Source organism: Dromiciops gliroides, chromosome 2 (genome assembly GCF_019393635.1).
Source record: "Dromiciops gliroides isolate mDroGli1 chromosome 2, mDroGli1.pri, whole genome shotgun sequence".
Classification (NCBI taxonomy): Eukaryota; Metazoa; Chordata; class Mammalia; order Microbiotheria; family Microbiotheriidae; genus Dromiciops; species Dromiciops gliroides.
The window spans coordinates 229815980-229838493 of record NC_057862.1 but is presented as its reverse complement, the minus strand read 5'-3'; positions in this window follow the sequence as shown (position 1 = coordinate 229838493).

Below are 22514 nucleotides of genomic sequence, written 5' to 3'. Positions count from 1 at the left end.
CAGAAAAATCTGGAAAGACTTACATGAGCTGATGCAAAGTGAGATGTGCTGAATACAAAGTAACAGCAGTAAGATGATCACTAGTGAATGACTTGGCTATTCCCAGCAATGCAATGATCCAAGTCAACTCTAAAGGACTTATAAAAAATGTGATCCATCTCCAGAGAAAGAACTTATGGTGTCTGAATACAGATTGAAGCATAATATTTTAGGTTCTTTTTCTTAATTTTTTAGTCTGTTTTCTTTTACAACCTAATGTGGAAATGTATCACAGTACTACACATGCATAACTTATATTGAATTGTTTGCATTCTTAAGGGGGTGGTTAGGGAGGGAGGGAGGAAGAGAATTTGGAACACAAAGTTTTAAAAATGGATGTTAAGGGGCAGCCAGGTGGTGCAGTGAATAGAGCATCGGCCCTGGATTCAGAAGGACCTGAGTTCAAATCCAGCCCCAGACACTTGACACTAGCTGTGTGACCCTGGGCAAGTCACTTAACCCTCATTGCCCCACACAAAAATAAATAAATAATTTAATTTAATTTAATTTAATTTAAATGTATGTTAAAATTGTTTTTAAATGTAATTGGGGAAAATAAAATTCTAAATAAATGAAAAAAATAAATTTAAAAAACAAAGCATAAAAAGAGAAAAGAACAAGGAGTTTTAGTTCATGGATCAGAGAACACTGGGTGGGTACAAGTATGGGGTAACTTTTATAATCAACTTAAACCCCCAGAAAAATTATATACATGAGACTTATGACCACTTAGCTACCTTGTTACAGATGATTCTAACCCACATTGGTGTTGCAGCCATGATGTCTTTGGTGTTTTTTCTCTTCATAGGTTATTCTTTTACCTAGAGAAATAAACTATAAACTATCCCCACTACTTCCATTGCATGGATTGTACTTTTTATAGGATTTACATAGTGTTAGATTTTTTGAAAAAAAATTATTTACACTAAGATCCTCTACTACCATTGCCCAACTAGATTTCTTCCCCAAGTTATGATTGTTTAATAATAATCTCAAGGCCATTTAAATGATTGAACATCCCCTGTATATTTTTAGGATCTTTTCACCAAAGAGTGAGATGGGGGACCAATATTTTTTTTAAACAAAATCTGGATTGTTTTCCATTTAAGAAGGCAGGGAAGCTATAGTTGGGATTTAGTTAGCTAAGACAGCTAGGCCATGAAAACTTAGACTATTAGTAATGGGTGATCATGATGTTTGAGAGAGTTTCCATCCAGTATTGCAGCACTAGTAAATGCAAAGATGGAGGCAAATAATAATCTCTTTTTTGGTGAATTATACCCTTTTAATCCTATTGTTAAACACTTACTTTTATTGAATTTCAGGTCCTTAAGTGTCTCATTGCATTCCAATCCACAGCCTAATTCACAGAACTGATCTGGCCCTAAACACACTGCTATCCACAAATACTGAAAAGACCTAGAAGATAATGTATTGCATCTTGCATCTTGCATCTTGCATCTTGGGTAGTTCCTCTGCAGAGAATTTGTGGGAATTCATAGATAAGAGTTTTACAAGAAGAAAAAGAATTTTGGGTTATGATCTGCACTAGTTGAGGAAGTATCTATACTAATGGGATTACAAATCCATAGAAGTACTGTAACTGAATACTTTAACTTTTCTTTGGTACATTTTAAAAAATTATCACTTCACATTTCCCTATACCATAAATATCCCTTGAACAGAGGAGGTACATAATAAATTACAGAATTAGAAGTGTTCACTTTTTATTGAAAGAACAACTACTTAAACAAATGAACAAATCATAAATTTTGAAACATCTTGTTTTGTGCTGCCCAGCTGCACTATTTCATTTGAATGACAAATAATGCTATGAAATGAAGTGTTTCAGGCATTCACAGATCAAGTTTAACTGGGGACAAATAATTCAGATGAATCCTGATGTTTTATATTTTCATGCACTAATATTTGCTTCACACCATATGTCACAGTAACATGAGAATGTGATAGAACAGAACAACCTAGTAGTTTTCTGGTTTAACATCTGGTCTTCTAAGAAAGTCTATAGAGCTTCATAGGATAATTTTAAAATCTCATGATAGAGCTGTATAACCAAATGCCTGGCAGGGTGGAGAGGAGGTGAAGAGTCAGGGGTAATTCCCTTTGCAATTAATCATCATCAGCTAATTATTCAATAAGACCAAAAGCTTTCTAGTCATAAGTATAACAGATCAAAGAATAAACTTGTAAATTGTACTTTGCACAGTGCTTAGCACAGAGTAGGCACTTAATAAATGCTTATTGATTTGTTGAGTGGTTAGCTGATATGATTATGTTTTTGGCTATGGAGAAGAATTACATTTCATACCACATCTAAAGGGCTTTGGTATTTTAAGACTTCATAATAACTCAATTCCCTGGTAGATATCAAGGACAATGTTTTGCCCAGGCTCTAGTATCATTCCCATTAGCTTACCATTAGTTTACTTATCAATTTCCTATTCAAAACAAAGATCATCATTTGATTAGGACAAAAAAATGTTTTAAAGATGTTTTCCAGGATTGATATTAGCTTCACCCATGAACAATTCATATCTTACCCACAAACTTAGAACTTTCAGTAACCAAACATAGTAAGGTTTGGAGAAAGGTCTCAGGTCATTTCTATTTATACTATCAGAGGAGCTAGAGGAAGGGGAGGAGAGAGAATAGTTTTGTTGTTACTTTTTGACTTTATCTCTCCATAAGTCAAACTTGAGACTTTCAATTTCCCCAACAGAGTACTTACAGAGTGGAGTTGGGAAACCCTGTTAAAATTTCATGGGCTAGAAACAAATTTATTGGCTCATTCTGCTTTCCCCTAGTGCAACCTCCTATAAGTGTAAGGTGGCTCAGTAGAGATATGGCGGGTGGGCTACTTAATGAATAGTGAAGCTAGAATCTTTATGTGTGTTATAAAAGCCTTATTTTTTAACTGGATGAAACATTGGAGGTTTAACCTGTGTCCTGGAAACAATTTGGTGAAACACAAGTTAGACATAGATGACAAATGAAACAACTTTTGGGGGGGGGTATTAAATAATTAGGGACAAGATGTAAAAATTTTATATATATATAGGCTAACAGTGTTGAGCAAAATCAAGCACTCAGTAAAAATTGACCTTGAGATCCAAAATTATACCCTGTCATGCTGAGTGTAATAAGAAGCAGTATGGCATTGTGAATAGAGTTCTGGGCTCATTTCGGCAAACTTGGCTTCAAAGTTGACTCTTGGAGGGGGCAAGATGCTAAAAAAAGTAACTTAACCTCTATGTACCTTAAGTAACTCTATGAAATCATGTTGTTAATTGATCCTACCTGATGCAATCCTTTCAGTACTGGTACATTGAAAGCTGCAATCTGCTGTGGGAACCCAGGAGCTGTGCCATAGCCTTGAAGTGACTGAAGTTAGCTATTTCTCAGGACTGCATATCACCCTGCCTATCAAAAACAGCATCTGTCAGGCTCTTTGACTGAATATGGCACTTGACATAGAGAGAGCTAGAGACAGAGATAGATATAAAAGTTCATCAAACTACAAAGTCAGAAGTAGCAGGCAAAATCATGAAGGAGAAAAGTTTGCCTTTGGTGTTATTTGGTTCTCTCTGCTTATGCTAACTCCTGTTTACCTAAAAGTTTGTTCTGAGCACCTTTTCTGAACCCCTTAGTGGTAGTTCCTCATATTTACAGATCTTTCTCAATATTCTTCCTTAATGCCCCATCAAAACATATCTGAATCTTATTTCCTTAATAACTTTATTTCCTACCACTGCTAGGTTTATATCCCAAAGACATGCCCCAAAAGAGAAAAAAGACCTATTTGTACAAAAATATTTATATCAGGTTTTTTTGTGTTTTTTTGTGTTCAGTTTTTTTTTGTGGTGACTAAGAATTTGAAATCAAAGGAATGCCCATAAATTGGGGAATGGCTAAACAAGCTGTAGTATATGATTGTGATGGAATATTATTGTGCTATAAGAAATTATAAGCACAATGACTTCAGAAAGGCCTGGAAAGAATTATATGAACTGATGTATCGTGAAGTGAGCAGAATCAGGAAAACTTTGTGCACAAACAGCAATATTGTTTAATGAAGAACTGTGAATGACAACTATTTTCAGCAATACAGTGATCCAAGACAATCCCAAAGTCTTAATATTAAGGATACTATCTACATCCAAAGAAAGAACTGATATTGATTGAACCCATTCTATTTTCACTTCCTTTCATTTTTTTCTTTTATTCAAGTTTTTTTTTATAGAAAAAGACTAATACAGTAATGTTTTGCATAATCACACATGTATAACCTATCTCTGTTTGCATACCACCTCAGGGAATAGGCAGGGAAGGAGGGAAAGAATTTGGAACTCAACACTTTAAATAAAAATGTTTATTACGAAAAAAAATAACCTTATTTCCTTGAGAACCTATCTGATTAATATGCAGATTAGTTTATATGCTACCCCTCCCACTTAACTTATGTTTTTCTGGAGAAAAAGAGTCACAGAATTTCAGACCTGAAAGGACCTTAAGAAGCCATACCTGAACAAAAATCCTCTCTCAAATGTCTCTACAGGTGGCAATTCAATCTTCACTTTCAGACTTCCTATGAGAGGGAGACTGCTATGTATTTTCTAGAGCAATTCATTTGACTTTCAGACAATGTTATTTGTAAAGTAGTTTTCTCCCTTTATTTATCTCTCTTCCGCTGCTATTCTACATTTTTTTTTCATACCATCAAAAAGTCAAATCCCTTTTTCATGTGACAATCCTTAAAATACTTCAAGGTAGTTATCACATCTCCCCAATACATTTTCTTTTCCATTCTAAAACAATTCATTTATTTGATACTCATGTTGCATGACCCTGAGGTCCTTTAGCCTTTCATTTTCATTCTCCTTTGTATGTTTTGAAACTTATATTGTTCTTAAAATGTAACACTCAGAACTGAATATGCTCCCCACCCCCACCCCCACAACCTCTACAGATGTCTGGTCAGAGCATGGAACAGTTAAATGATTACCTCCCTGATCCTGTCCATTGCCTCTCTATGTATTCTAAAACCAAATTCATTTTATTTTATTGTTGCCACATCAAACTGATGAATCATATTGAGTTTAGAGTTCACTAAAATCCTCAGTTCTTTTTCATGCTTCTCCCATCTTGTACTTGTAAAACTAATATTTTGAATGCAAGTATAAAACTTAATATTTAACCTATTAAATCCCATCCTGTTTGATTAATTGCAATATTATAGTCTATAGAAAGATTTTGGCTACTGACTTTATTATTCAATATGTTAGATTATCTCTCCTAGCTTTTGGTTACTTTCAAACATGAAAAGCATACTCTCTTATCCCTTTATTCAAGTTATTTATTTATTTATGTATGCATATATGTATGTATGTATGTATGTATGTATGTATTTATTTATTTATTTTTGGTGAGGCAATTGGGGTTAAGTGACTTGCCCAGGGTCACACAGCTAGTAAGTTTTAAGTGTCTGAGGCTGGATTTGAACTCAGGTACTCCTGACTCCAGGGCCAGTTCTCTATCCACTGAGCCACCTAGCTGTCTGTATTCAAGTTATTTATAAAACTTTTAAATAGTGCAGGAAACTGAGTTAAATAGAGTTAAGTGACTTGCCCAGGGTCTTGATGCTAGGCTCAGCACTCTATCCACTGTGCCACCTAGCTGCCTAAGGCACTTTAGAGATTATTTAGCTCATCCCCTTGATTTTACATGGAAGGTAAAGAGCGTTGTTATGATTTGAACGTGGGTGCTCAGAGTCTAAATCCAGTGCTCTTTCTATGCCACAATATTCCTCCTGACACAGGAGAGCTGTTTTGTCACTTCTCAAATAACTGTTCAGGAAGTGGCCTATTCTCCCTATTAGCCAAGTTAGTACCAAAGACAATTCCTATCTCTTGGAAAACTCACAATTGAAGAAATATGTTTCTTTCTTTCTCTGAGAACTTCCAGAAACATTATCTTGACATGTCTGAAAAGGTATAATTCATGTAAACAATAGATTATAGACATCAAATATATAAAGGAACATAGGGTTAATGTGTTTAAAACTTTGGGGTAAGCATGGAATAAAACAAAGAGAAACACACTGGGAAATCCAAAGATCTATCTCAGTTCTGCTGCTGTCTGTGTGTGTTTGAGTAAGTCACTACTCTTCTCAAGGATTCAGGTTCCTCAATTCAATTCAATAAACATTTATTAATCACCTACTGTGTACTATGAACTGTGCTAAGTAATGTCTTTAAAGAACTTATAATGTAATGGGATATTGGAGATACACACAAAAAGAAGCGGAAAAGCATGTCAGAGTGTGTGCACCATGGTACCTAGATGGTGCATGATGTTCCATAGAGTTGAAACCAAGCAGAATTGCTGATGGAATGGACAAGATGTTGTTTAACTTACCTTTCTATAACAACAACAACAAACATAGTATTTATTTAGTGTTTTAAGGTTCTTAAAGTGCTTCAAATATGTTACTTTAATTGATCCAACTCAAAGATTCTATGAATGAATAACAGTAGAAATAATATTGTCACTCTTTTTTTTTTAAAAAAAGCAAGATCATTGCTCTCTAGACCTCTTCCCCCCCAAAAGAGAATCACTGTTCTCAAACTAAAAAAAATTAATATATATATGATATTTTTCAGAATGTGGAAGTGTCAGGCAATATTTTCAATTGGCAAGCTTTCCTGAAATCTCAGGTGAAACTTATCCAACAAAATCATGGATTTTGGACCCTTTATAAATCAATGTTCATAAGTAAATGTTTGCCTTTGACCAATATATTATACTGAAGATCTAAAAAATGCAGCTGCTAGAACTCTTCTTTGCAAAGAAAGATTTTTATTCAAAACACTAAAGGATCATGACCTTTCATGTTTTCCTTTCTGTAGACATTGAAAAAATTGTACCATTTTGCATAAATCAATTAAAAAAACCCTATGTACATAAACCTTGCCAGAATCTCAAACTCTATCCTAACTCACAATTTGACAGGTCAGTATTCCTTTATCCCAAGGCCAAAGCTACAAAAAATGCAAATGATTCTCTCCCCTCCATGTTGATTTCTAAAATAATGTCATTGCCAAGCCTTCAGGGTAACTTGGGATTCAAAATTCTTTTTCAATTAGCAGAGGAAAATCAAAGTGAATTTCCAGTAGTGACCCAATTAATCCAAGTACAGCAGGGAGTATGGTCTAATGTTAAAATGAGCTCATGAGTTAGAATGCTTAAAATGTATTCCCAATTCTACTTGAAAACTAGGCAATCAAGGATAATTCTACTGATCTATCCTTTCGGTTTCTCCATCTGTAAAATGGACAAAATGTTTCCATAAAAGCTTTACTAAATAAAGTATATTTTAAACAGCTGCTATGTTAAAATGATAGGAGACACCTAGGGCAAGTAATTAGTTTAAGGTCCTACACTGATCTCATTTTTCTCAGTCTCCCCACACACACACACACACACCCCAGGTGTCATGAGTATTTTTCTGTTTTGTCTTCATTCTCTCATGTTCCTTCTTTTCCTGATATGGAGGTATTTTATTTTATTGGTGTAACAGAGACAGACTTCATAGAATCAATTTCAGTTTTAAATCCCTCCTGAGAGGCGCTCACATCTTCGAGGTTCACCTGGGCTGCTTCCAATGCAGTCTCTAGAGTAACTATCCTAGGGCCATATACATCAATTTTTGCTTCTAGCTGAGATTTCACTGAGTTAATAGGTGGTTAAAATTGTTTTAAGAGAAGTTTCCCCAAAAGATTTGGCTCCAGCTAATGACTAAATTATCATTTGTGATATGAGAAGGGATGGGGAGGCTGTGAAGATACAACTGTTTCTACCTCGTCTCCAATAGTAGGTCAAAGACTGCCTTGGCACAAGACTTGAGATGGTGCTCTTGCCACTGCAAAGCATCTACAATCTATAGGCAAGCTTACAAGGGGAAAAAAGCCACGAGGTGGAAACAGTACATGATAAATACACACATTACTTCTCCTTTTTTTTTTTTTGGTATCTGACAATTCTTCACAACTTTGATACTTTGTTTTCTTTGTAAAACAGGGATTCATGTTCCAAAATAACTTTGTACCACACAATTAAAAAGCACAAATCCTCTGCACCCAGATCCCTAAACAGTATGCAAGCTTGTGTCTCTTGCTATAGAAAAGGTAACTATATTCATCAACATGAACCCAAATGTTTCTAAACTTTGATTCTATGCAGTTGTATGCGGTTATTGCCCACTCATATGGAAGCATGTTAAAAATCCAAGGCTTCTTAACCTTTTTAATGCCATGTATCCTTTCTGTAGCATGATGAAGCCTATAGATCTCTTCTCAGGATAATATTTAAATTCATAAAATAAAATACTTCATATTACAAGGGAAACAATTATTTTGAAACCAATAACTTTAAAGAAACCCAGATTCACAAATTCCTATTTAAGACCCCTCAATCTAAAGCAGAGATCAGCAAATTATGGTCCTTGGGTCAAATCCAAACTTCATCCTTTTTTAATACAGCCCTAAAAGCTAATATTAGTGTTTGCATTTTAAAAGAAAGTTTTACTGTATTAAAAAATGTAACAGGTGGCATTTGACCATAAGATTATAATTTAGCAACTCCTGGTCTAAACAGAAGAAACAGAGAAAGACTGTGATGTTAGAAAATGTGGGTTCAAGTGCTGCTTGCTGCTTATGAAACAGTGTTTGGCAAATGTCCACTTCTCCTGAGAATGAGGCACCCTCATGAGAGATTCCAGGGATCCACTTCTGGAAGACAAGTGTACGCACAGACATGCTGTGTTAGCCTACTCTGTGTTTGGGAGCAACTTCTTCCCTTGGGCTGCATAACTGGAACTGACTTTGTATTTAAAACCACCTGCCTTAAACAGTCTCATTTTTCTTTCTGTGTCTAGGAGCAAAAGACTAGTTCACTCTGTAAAGTTGCTATCTAGCTACACTGTCTAGAATATCTAATGAGTGGTTCCCAATAAGTTATAAGCTTTAGCAAGAGTTAGACTTTTAAGAATTTATTAAGGAGAATAAGAATTTGGTGAAGAGAGAGAGAAAGAGGCTTAGATTCAGCTCTCTATCTCAGGGAGCTACAGTTTTCCTGCCCTGCTCTCCACAAGAGTCCCTTCGAAAGAGAATGAGAGAGCCAGCCTCGCCCCCTCTTCCTCCCACAAGCAAATGTCACTTCCTGATGTCAAAGAAAAGCTGCATGGCTTGCCCTCAGAGGCCTTCTCCTTATGGTGGAGTTTTCCTACAGTAAATCTCTAGCAGGTGGCATCATTCCAATTGTTACAACTCACAGCAGGTGACACCAGTAAATAGGGAAGGGCCTAAGAGCTATTCCCTTATTCTTTTAGGCCAAGTAGCCCCAAGAAAAAGGCTTGGAGTTTGGGTCTATTGTTTGTTCATTTAAATTATAGGTGCCAGGGGCAGCTAGGTGGCACAGTGGATAGAGCACCGGCCCTGGATTCAGGGGGACCTGAGTTCAAATCTGACTTCAGACACTTTACACACTTACCAGCTGTGTGACCCTAGGCAAGTCACTTAACCCTAATTGCCTCACCAAAAAAAAAAAGTTATAGGTGCCAGGAATAGCATCTGAAATGTGGGGGCTTGAGCCACTGGGGCTGTGAGTCCCAGGATTCTAGCCTGGATGTTTCATCAAGCCCCTCAGGGAAATCCTGAGAAGCCAGGGTCCCAGGACATAACTCCATGATGGAGGGGAGGGAGAATCCTTTCCATTTGAGTTTATTGTCACTAATGCTATGCTTTTTTTTGTTTTGTTTTGTTTTATTTTGTTTTTGTTTTTCTTTTTTCTTGCAGGGCAATGGGGGTTAAGTGACTTGTCCAGGGTCACACAGATAGTAAGTGTCAAGTGTCTGAGGTCAGATTTGAACTCTGGTCCTCCTGAATCCAGGGCCGGTGTTTTATCCACTGCACCACCGAGCTGCCCCTAATGCTATGCTTTTTAAAAATTAAATTAATTTAAATTAAGGTTGCCAGGAGAAATATCAGTAATCTCAGATGTACAGATGATACCTAGCACTCAATGGGGCCAGAGAAATGCTGTTTAAATGACCACCTGTGTGTCCCAGCGCAAGTTACTTGGTCTCTCTAAGCCTCAGTTTCCTCATATTTAAATGATTAAGGTAGTAGATAATTTCTAAGGACCTTTTTAAAATATACAATCTATTATCCCTCAACTAATGTTATGCCTATTCTTATAGTTTTAAATAAAGGAGAAAGGAGAAGGTTTTGGCCTTGTAAGTTTTTATCAGTCACAGGACTAAGCCACCAGAAGTCTGTGAGACAGAGTCCTTAGTTGTATTTCCCTTAAGCCAGATGGTAAAAACAAAGTCCTGAGTGACCTGCCTGTCCTACTCCAGAAATAGCAGAAATGCAGATTTGTCCATCATTGGTCTTGCTGCATTTGGAAGTGAATGGGGAGTGATGGCAAGAGTGGGGAGTGAGGTAAGGGGCTAATGTGAGAAACAGCATTAGTTTTGAACTCACTTTCCCAAGGAATAGGTGGTACAGGGAAAGTGCCCCACCCTTCTAGGTCTTGTAGGGAAATATTTGTACTTCTTGTTACAGCTAAGTCTGAAAATGTTTCCTACATCAACAACTAACCATTTTCTATGGCTACTTCAGAAATAGTCAATTTATTATTTTTTTGCACTATTACTTAATATTCGAATTGTTCAGTGGCTTCTGACTCTTTGCTGGAAGAAAGCATTAGTTATTTATGGACCTGAAGTCTCTTAGTTTGATTTCTTCAATTTCTAAAAAAAAAAGAGCCATATTCCATATTTATATGACTTGCATCTGAATCCCTAGTGTTTAACTTATTTATTTATTTTTTTAGTGAGGCAATTGGGGTTAAGTGACTTGCCCAGGGTAACACAGCTAGTAAGTGTCAAGCATCTGAGGTCGGATTTGAACTGAAGTCCTCCTGAATCCAGGGCGGGTGCTCTATCCCCTGCCCTGCCTAGCTGCCCGCTTAACTTATTTTTGTCTTTTTTGTTTGTTGTTTGTCCTTTGTACTCACAGAGGACCATGACATGGGGAGGAGTGGTTATGTCATGACTTTTAGTGAATTGGATTTAAGTGAGGGAGAGCTGTGCAAAGTGACCAGCCTCACTCTCTCCTCCAGAACCAACTGGATCCAGTAGCAAGCTATACATCAGTATGACAAAAGATGGTCTCGGATGTTTGAGGCAATCAGGCTTAAGGGACTTGCCCAATGTCACATAGCTACTAAGTGTCAGATGTCTGCATCTAGATTTGAACTCAGATCCTCCTGACTCCAGGGCTGGTGCCAACTAGCTACCCTCCTAGTGCTTAGCACAGTGCTTGGCACATAGGAAGTACTTCATGAATATTCTATCTGTCTGTCTGTCATTTCCAATGTCCTTTTCATAATTGTTTCTTTTATCTATCTTTATATGCTAATTACCAAGTAAGTAATCAGTATACACTAAGAACATTCATGTTTTCATGGTGGCCTTTTTGTTCCTACTCAGAAATACTACAAGACACAGTGGTCTTGTTCCATGAAATGATGTTTCTACTTGCCTTCTGACATGTGATGAAACCAACTGCCAGTTTCTTTGCTTCTATAAAGCAGCATATAGGGATCATCATTCCAATCCAGGAGTTCTTTCATTTGCAGGTTCTGGCTTCACTTATAATAAGAATATATATATTGAAGTGGTTTAGTTCTCTCTAATAATGGGTCCATTCATTTGCCAATGGACATATTTATCACACATAGAATCCCTGCAGCTAAATTAATGTTTATGGATGACCTAAAAAAGACTGATTCTTAGCTACACATAGCTCCTTGTGAACTACTCTAAGGCATCACATCAGAAGCAAAAAGGGGACATATTAGTGTGAGGGTCATTTAAACTTTTATTTTCCAGATTCCTTTGCCAAGTAATTCATTACCTAGTATCCAGCCTATGTGAGTCCCTCATATTTGACTAGGTTGGTTCCATACTGCTCTTTCCTTCAGAATGATAAAACCTTCCATAGTGTATGTTGTTCTAGCATGGGTTTAAGAATTCAGTCATGTCCTTGCCATGGTGAGGTCCTATGGGACTAGAGCAGTTTAAATTTCTATCAAAATGTCACCTCCTTAATAAATCTTTCCCTAACATCCTCTAAAGATAATGATTTCCTCTCCTGAACTGAACAGAACAATTTATGCCTTTCTAATACACTTATATATTAATATATTATAACTATCTATATTTTTGTATTATCATATGACTTGACTATGAACTGCAAGGGAAAATGGACCCCTTTTATATTCCCCTTATCACCTAGTAAGAAGGTGTTCCTTGTGGGATCTAGAACAATGAAGATGTACCTGTGAGAAGAGGGAAGGGGGGAGAGTGAAATTGAGAGTGAGAGAGAATAGGGGCAGGAGATCAGATTGCTTCAGGAAAAAGAACTACTATTTGCATATGCATCCATGATCTAAAAGAGGAAGGTGTCAGTCCCTCACGGAAATAGAGATTTTTTTGGTTTGTGGTGGTAAGATGACTTTCTCAAAAAAGTGTTGGGATAGGAAAAAAGAGTAGCATTGAGTGTGTAGAACTGTACTTCCTCTGCATTACACAGCTTATATGGGTCACAGAGGTAGTGGGCATGGGGCACCATCATACTAAATATCTTTGGATAGTATCACAGAGAAATTCCAGAATGTGGAAGAAAGCTGTTCTAATGAGAGTGGGGTTTTAATCAAAGGGTTAAAGTGGGATTTGAGATGAAGGGATTTGCCCTCCTGTCAAATGGATCTTAGATCAGCATGAATGACTAGTAGACTTCCACCAGTTGCAGATGACCATGGGTCAGCGCCTTGAAGAGTCACAGACCACAGTGTGGCTGTGCAGTCCGATACGGGAGCCGCATACAAGGATATCGGAAAACTGTGCTCTCTGTTGCCCATCGGTTCCTGTGTCTCATTCGTTTTTCTTCCTCCCGAGCTTGAAGGCCCATCTCAGCTGTGCGCAAGCTGCTCCTGAGTACTGAAATCCATTGGGCATGGTCCTTGGCCATTTCCTCCCAGTTGCCGATGTCTATTCCCAGAGCCCTCAAGTCTGGCTTGCATACATCTCTGTTATGAAGCTGGGGGCATCCAGCAGGTCTTTGGCCTAAGGCTAACTTGCCATAGAGTAGGTCTTTAGGAATACACCCATCTTGCATGTGGTACACATGACCGAGCCAGCGCAGCTGTCTTTGTTTCAGTAGCATGTAGATGCTCAGAAGTTGCACGCATTGGAGAACTTCTGTGTTGGTGATCCTATCTGACCAAGATATACCAAGGATGCGCTGAAGGCAATGCATGTGGAAGCTGTTAAGCTTCTTCTCTTGTCTAGTATATGTAGTCCATGTTTCGCTGCCATACAGTAAGGTACTCAGGTCGCATGCTCTATAGACAGCAAATTTGGTTTGTCTTGTCAGTTTACTGTTTGCCCAGACATGCTTGCCAAGCTTAGCCATGGTTGAAGTAACTTTCCCAATCCTCTGATTGATCTCAGAATTAAGTGACAAATTGACAATAGAGCCAAAATACAAGAATTGGTTTATGACATCAACTGGTAGCTACCAATGTGTATCAATGGAAGCGACATAGCACTCTGACACATGACATTCATCTTTTTAAGATTTATGATTAGGCCAAAGTCTGTGCAAGCTTGGAAGAAGCGATCCATCAAGGTCTGCAGTTCACACTCTGAGTGACAGGCAAGTACGGCATCAACAGCGAAAAGCAGGTCTCTGAGGGTGCTACTTCTCACTCTGGTTTTGGATCTCAAACATGAAATGTTGAACAGGCCTCCATCCAACCAGGTATGCAGATAGATGTCATCAGTTGACAAACCAAAAGCATGACGCAATAGCATGGAGAAGAAAATTCCAAACAGCGTGGGAGCAAGAACGCATCGTGGGGGCTGCTAGGTAGCATAGTGGATAGAGCACTGGCCCTGGATTCAGGAGGACCTGAGTTCAAATCCGGCCTCAGACACTTAACACTTACTAGCTGTGTGACCCTGGGCAAGTCACTTAACCCCAATTGCCTCACAAAACAAACAAACAAACAAACAAACAAAATGCATCCTTACTTGACTCTGCTGTTTATACTGAATGCTTCAGAGGTGTTGCCTTCAAATTGTACAACACCCTGCGTGTTGCAATGAAAGGAGCGAATGAGGCTATGGAGTTTAGGAGGGCAACCAATTCTCAAGAGAATTTTGAAAAGACCTTCTCTGTTAACCATATCAAACACTTTGGTCAGGTCTATGAAGGCAATGAAGAGGGGTTTTCTTTGTTTTCTGCACTTTTCTTGCAGTTGGCGAAGCAAAAAAATCATATCGATAGTTGACCATCCTGCTCAAAAGCCACATTGCAATTTGGGGTAAAAACAGTCAGCAAGTTTACGCAGTCTTAGCAAGATGACCTTGGCAAACATTTTCCCAATGACACTGAGAAGTGAAATTCCTCTATAGTTGAATGACTATTTTCCCCCATACTTAGCCACAGGACCACTCAGTCTTAGTTTCTACAAGTTATGGACAAGTTATGGCTGAGATTATCAACTTAGAACTGGAATGACTCACAAAGGTCATCAAGTAGGACTCCTTCATTTTCCAGAAGAGAAAACAGAGATTGAGGGAGGTGAAGGAACTCTTTCTGGGCCTGGGTCTTTCTTTCCCCTTTCCATAGCACAGGCGAGGGCTCAGAAACCAATGGTTAGATGGTTAGTCACAACACATCTCTACACACACACACACACACACACACACACACACACACACACCTTTTTTCTAGCACAGATGAGGCTTCAGAAGCTAAAAGATACTGCCTTGCCATGTTTCCCTTCCAACACAGCTACACAAATCAAGTGAGCAGTGCAGTTACCTGACTAGTAAATGATGAGGCCGGAATGTAGCTTAGGTTTTCTTGACTCCAAGCAAAATACTCCATTTAATACTCCACCTAGCTGCCGTATAATTATCAACATGAGACCTATTCACCTTTCCACTCTTAACCCTTACTCTATTAGGACAGAAGACAAGTTTGGAAACCCTATACATATTCACTATCTGGCCAATGCTATCAGATGTTTGGCATTTATTCTTTTCAGTAAGATATCAAGGCACCAGAAGGTGTATGCTGCACCAACTAGAGACCAGTCTCTTTTCTCTCACATTCTACCTTTCTTATAGCAAACTCTGGAAGGCAACAGAGAATTACTAGCTAACATGTAACATAATACAGTCATCCACGATAAGCAATAGAGCCAGTAATATAAGAAAGAATTCTGTTTAGAAAAATTAAAAGCTACTCAACCATGAAAACTCTTTCCTACTCAAATGCTGTTAGCTAGAAATTGCCCAGTCATGTGCACCTAAGCCTATGAGTGCACATGTACCCAAATACACAGTCTTCATTCAAAGCTCAAAAACAGCACATTTTTAGCAATGAGTCCCAGCAAAATACCCAGAAAATGTTTTCCTTCCAATTGGTGGGCAAGCATAATAAGCTTACTGGGTCTGTAGTCAACTTCATCAGAAACTGTGTATAAAAGAGCAGAGAGGCAGAAAGATTTTAAGTATCTCATGAACAGAGCATCCCAGGGGAAATCTGCAGAGATGGAAAACATCTTTTACTATTACTTCAATATACTACCTTTCATCTAAGGTATTCAAGGTGATTGAAAAATATATTAATTAAGTCTCCCAACAGCCCTTTGGGATTAGGATTGTAAGTAGCATTATATAATTTTTAATAGAAATTTTATGGGAGATGCAGGTCAGGTCTAATAATTTACTCTCAGTATTCATCCTTATCCCTAACCCCATTCTTTTTATGTGGCTCTATTGTCTTTACTGTCATAGTGAATTATCAGGGTGAGCCTGACAAAATTCAGTATCATACTGATAGTCTCCACACCAAGGAATCATAGCCCTTCTCCCCATAAACACACACCTTGCAAGATGGTTTCATTAGTCATACTGAAGGGGGGGAAATAGTCATCATTTGGTGCCAAAATTTTTTGTAACAATTCTCTATAGAATAGCTAGGCTAGATTTGTGATGACAAAAATATGGTCCATTGCTGTGCCTTATTCAGCAAATTTTCTGCTTAGGAATACCTGACATTTTTGCTCCCTGTGAGCCTTCCATTCCCATTCAAACATAGTGTCTCTGTGTTTGTCCTCAATTGCCACAGTCATCCAGTATTTGCTGCCACCACTGCCAAAGTCTGAATCCTAGGCAAAGTCCTCTTCAGGCAGTCCCTTAATGGGTAACATTTGGCCTAAATGTTTGGGTCAAAGAGTGAACAGCTTGCTGCTTATAAGAGAATGGGACATCCAAAATGAATACCAAGATGGGAGTTAGCTAAGTAGAAACAATGAGAGTACTTAAAAGAAAGGGACTACATAAAATGAAGCTCATCTATGAATATTGTTTTTCAGGTTCATGAAAGGGTATGAATTGTTCATTGGTAATTGATCAGTGCATAGTTCATAGTTTTTTGGACTAAATAAGTCTTTAACCAATACAACAATCAGAGGCCGTATGTTGTAATGGAAAGATCATTGAATTTACAACTGGATTACTTGCCAATTCTGCCCCCTTACTCAGTGTGTGACATTAAGCAAGTTCTTTAGCCCCTCTGTCCCTCAGTTATCTCATTTGCCAGTGAGAAGGTTGTACAAGATCTCTAAGGTTTTTTCCATCTTTTGCACCTGGGAAAATAACACTCCCAGTCTCTTTATCTCTAATTATGTCAGTGTGACTTATTCTTCAGAATGGGGAAGAACACTGAACAACATCACAATCAGGTACTAAACCAATCAGTCTGTGGAAGTTAATTCATTTCTGAGATCCTTAGATTAACCTTGGAATGATTTCCCAACATAAATCCATCCTGTGTGGTTAAAGTGTTGGCTTTGTTATCAGGAAAACTGCCAAAGACTGGAAGGTCAAATAGAGTTTGAGTCTTAGTTTTATCACTGGCAGTGGACCAAAGAAACCAGGTACTGTATCTTTGGGTTAACAGCAAAGAAGAAAAAGTGAGTCATGGTAATCCAGTGCACAAATAATTGGTTATAATACATGATTACTGAGAGCTTCAAGACACTAAAGCAAAATACAACTGAAATCTAAATTGTGAGATAGACTACAGGAATGATAGGAACTCAGGAAACTGGGAGCCACATTAGCCTTCATGGAAGAGTTAGAACTTCCACTGAGTCAAGAATTAAAATAGAAGAGAACTGAAAGTCCACAAAGGCGTTTTTCTTTGCTGATTGCTATGCATGTTATTAATCAAGCCACAAGGACTTATTAAGCAAGTGCTCTGCTAAGTGTTGGATATACAAAGAAAGTCCCAAAACAGGCCAAGATCTTAAGGAGCTCACATTCTAGTGGGGGTGGAGGGAGAACAACAAGTACATACATAGATACAAGGTATGTATGGAATAGATGGAAGATATATAACTTTAGAAGAGAAGTTTCTAGAATAAAGCTTAATTTTTATTTTGGTGAGGCAATTGGGGTTAAGTGACTTGTCCAGGGTCACACAGCTAGTAATCATCAAGTGTCTGAGACAGAATTTGAGCTCAGGTCCTCCTAAATCCAGGGATGGTGCTCTATCCACTGCACCACCTAGATGCCCCATGAGCTTAATTTTTTTTATTTTTAAGCAGCTAAGTGGTGCAGTGGATAAAGCACTGGACCTGGATTTGAGGACCTGAGTTCAAAACCAGCCTCAGACACTTGACACTAATTAGCTGTCACTTAACCCTCACTGCCTGGGGGAAAAAAAAAGAAAAAAAGAGTATATGGAGAGAAGCAAAAAATAAGAATACTGGAAAGGTAGAAAGGTGCCAGGTAATGAAGGGCTTTAAATGCCAAGTAAAGGGCTATATCCTTGATCCTGAAGGCAATAGGGAACCACTGAAATTGACTGAATATCTCTATGAATATATATGGGGGCAGGGGAGGGGGGTGATGTGGCCGGATTTATAGGAAAGATTGAGTGGAGTGGAAAAGAGTTTCAATAGGGGGAGATGAATTAGAAAACTAATAATAACTCATGAAAGAGGCAATGAGGACCCAAACTCAAGAGGTGATTATGAGACTAGAAGATTTAATTCATAGTGGCCAGAAGTTAATTTCAAAAGATGGACTTAAGGGTGCAAGCTAGCTGCGAATGACTTTACTTATGTCCCAAAATGCTCACAGCATTGGGGGAAGGGAGGCTACTCCTTGAGGAAAAAGTTGGAAAGGTTTTTTTTTGTTGTTTTTTTTGTTTATTCATTACAGACTTCTGATGATTTATTGCTAAGTTTAGCCACTGCTATTCTGAAAGAGCAGCATTCTTCTTATGTGTGTGCTTCTCCTAATGTGTTGCCCACATATTTCTATTTTTCCCAGTGATCATGCATTTATTTCTGATAGAGTATATCCCAAGTTTATGGGGGCTGGTATTTTATAGATATATTCTGATAATGTTATTCAGTTAATGTCTTTACTTTTAACTGAGTAATCTGGCTGTTTATTTAAGGTAAACATATTGGTGGGAACTCATAAGCTATAGTTTTTAAGTGGATGAAGACCTACAAAATTCCTTTAAACTGGCTTAGCCTTCTCTTAGGAACAAACTTTGTGAACTATAATTTACTCCCCAGTAACACTAACACACTTGGTAAAATTAGGATAAGCATAGAAGATACAAAAGATCATTTCAATCCACTGAGATTGGGATGATAGGAATATCTTTACAAAGACACAGCCTGATGGCAAAGCAATAATGATGTAAAGTTTCAACAACATTCACCAAACATTTATTAGGTAGCAACTTTGTATAAAACACTCTGCTGAGTGCTGGGAATACATAGATAAAAATAAAATAGTCCCTGCCCTCAGAAAATATATACTCTACTGGAAGAATAAAATATATATTCAAGTAAGCAAAAACTAATTTGAAAACAGAAAGAACAACGGCCAATTAGAGGAGTTGTGAAGTAAAGCCCTCAGAAAGAAGCTAGGACTTGAGATGAGCTAAGAAGAAACAAAGATTCTGAGAAGCAAAGATGACAAAGGAGTGTATTCCAAGCTTGGAGAAGAGTCTGCGTCATTTCACAAAGGTCAGAAATGAAATGTTGAATACAGAAAACAGTTACCAGTCCAGATTAGCAAGAACAGAGTTTGTGAAAAGGAATAACTAGGTGGAAAATGTTGCCTGCAATCAGACCTTGGGGGCCCAAAATGCCAAGATGATTTTATCCTAGAGGAAATGGAGAGCCATTGAAGGTTTTAAGTAGAGGAGTAACATGGTTAGACTTGCATCTTAGGAAGATTATTTTGGCAGCCATGTGATTGAAAGGGCTCTTGCATGCCCTATATACAGTGGACTACATTCCAAAGTGCTATGGTTTCCATACAGAGTCTTCATGTATATATAGGAAGACAGTGTCTCCAGACACACACATACACACAAAGACACAATAAATATATACACACAAATACGTGCATACACATACAAACTTCACTATGTCATTGCAGATGGAAATACATTGTGTTTTAAATACATCTCTCATTTGTTGCTCACTACCACCTCTAGGTCTTTTCACTGCTACTGCTTTCCAGGTTCTAGTTTGGGAAAAATATTTCCCCTTTAATGTCTACATCTTCTCAAGCTGAACAGATCTCATTAATGGGCTCTTGTACTTTTCCTTCCAGATCATTAATAACAACTTCAATGGAATCTGCCTGCCACTAATTGAACTGACCTCAGTAGCACCCCACTAAAGCACTGCTTCCCTCTTTCCCTGAGCTCCATAGGCTCCCATTTGTCACTGACTGTTTCTTAGACATCTTTCAGCCAATATTTGACCCATGTATTTATGTCCTTAAAGGACCAACTTTGAAATCATTGCATTAGCATGAGCATGCTGGAAAGACTGGCAAAGCCTTAAACTGCTTAAGAATAAAAGCTGGAAGGTCTGAAGGTGTAGGACTCTGAGGGTATGTGCCAGTGTGTCTTTGGATTTACAGTTTTGTGAATTCTCATGAAACATCATTTGGAATGTCTTTTCTTTCTTTCCCCTCCATTATTCTTGGGACCATCCACCTGAAATAGAAAGGAGTAGAAGAATAGACATCAATTATTTATTTTGGTGATTTATAAAACCCCTATTCATTGTAGCAACTTTTTAGTGAATCTTAAAATTAAACATAAATTATATAGGCTATTCACAATGGGCAGAATTAAACAAAGTGTTGCTGCCACCACTGAGGATATATTGACCTACTGAGCTACTAGAAATGAGAGAGAGAGAGAGAGAGAGAGAGAGAGAGAGAGAGAAGAGAGAACAAGAAGCCAAAAGCTAAATAAAATAAATATGAATTGCTTTTTGACTGGAGGGCCAATAAAAGTAGGTTCCAATAGATTGCTAAGAGGAAAGAGATACACAGTTGAAAGCTCTCCTTTGAGCCCTGGAAATTCAATATTGTTCCCTACATGAGAACATTCCTGTTGAACTTAAACAGGCCTGACATTTTGTGTGGTGACTAATGATAGCAGTTTTACTATGTCTCTGACTATGTAGGACATAACCGAAGATAATACTACTTTAAATTTGGATGAAAAACTGGGGATAATGGTAACACTTTTAATATGTCTACTGGGCTCATCTCCCAAAGTGATAAGGATACCACTGTGCATATGAGATGCCTGGATCAGAAGGTCTACAAGCCAGGATAATGGAAACCTTTTCCCCAATCTGGGCCCATGGTCAATACTCTCATAGCTAAAAACACAGTCAAGGTGAGCACAAAGGCTATGGTTGTCAAAATACATTAAATTAAACAAACATGTATGTCAGGAAAGTAGGTGAATTAAGAGGATGCTGACTGTCATTAAGGTCATTGGAATAATGAAATATTTAAGGGAAGGCAATAATCAACACATCAAGTTAACAAACATTTATTAAATATCTCATGTATCAGGCACTGAACTTAAGGATGTATACAAAGAGGATACCCAAAAAAGGCCTCTACTCTCAAGGAACTCACACTCATGATAATTTCCTCAAATTAGATAATATTTGTAAAATGCTTTGCAATCCTTAAAGGATTGTCTATGCTAGCTATTACTCCTTCTCCTCATCTTCATCCTTGTACTCCTCCTCCTCCTTTTCTTCTTCTTCTTCTCCTCCTCCCACTACCACTTCTGATTCTACTGCTGTTGCTACTGTTATTACTACTACTATGTTTTTATTATCTTCAAAATAATTCTGGGAAGTTGGTACTTTTAATATCCCCATTTTACAAATGAGAAAATGAGATAGACAGAGATTAAGTGACTTGCCTAAGGTTCACAGTTATAAGTCCCTAAGGTCAGATTTTTTTTTGGGTGGGGCAATGAGAGTTAAGTGATTTGCCCAGGATCACACAGCTAGGAAGTGTTAAGTGTCTAAGGCCAGATTTGAACCCTCATCCTCCTTAATCCAGGGCTGTTTGTTTTTTCCACTGTACCACCTAGCTGTCCCCTAGGGTCAGATTTTAAACCAGGTCTTCCTAAATCTAGGTACAGCACTCTAGTCCTTTTGCCAGTTGACTACCAATATTGATGAATAAAGCATCCCTTCCCAATAAGAACCTAGATGTGGGGACTGATATTTTCAAAGAAAGCCTAGAAACAGAAATTGATGTGAAATTGTTCCATGAGAGCTTCAACCCATTTATGACTGCCTAACAGATACCAGTGACTACTTGTGACCATGACACATGAAACTCTAAGAGTCATGTCTTTATTTGTTTGTCACTAGAAGCCTCAGATGCAGCAAGGAAAGACATGATCCAGTAGTAGAAGTGTGGCATAGTCAAAAGGCCATTTTCTCTGAAATCCCATCTCTGATGATTACCACCTAATGTAAGTCACTTAAACATTTTGTCCCTCATTTTCCTTATTTGTGAAATGGGGGTGCTTAACTATATGAACTAGAACATTGGACTAAATCTAATAGGATGAAATTCAAAAGAGAAGAATGTAAAGTCTTGCACTTGGGTTTACAAGTATCAATTTTATAAGGTAAAAGAAGCATGACTAGACAGCAGTTGTTTGAAGAAACATCTAGGGGTCTTGAATGGACTGCCAATTCAACATGAGTCAACAATGTCATGTAGCAGTCAAGAATGGTAGTATAGGGAAGCTAGGTGGTGGAGTGGATAGAGCACCAACCCTGGATTCAGGAAGACCTGAGTTCAAATCTGGCCTCAGACACTTGACACTTACTAGGTGTGTGACCCTGGGCAAGTCATTTAACCCTCATTGCCCCACCAAAAAAAAGTATAAAAGTATAATTTTAGAACACATTGAGAATGCAGTGGCTTCCAGGAATAG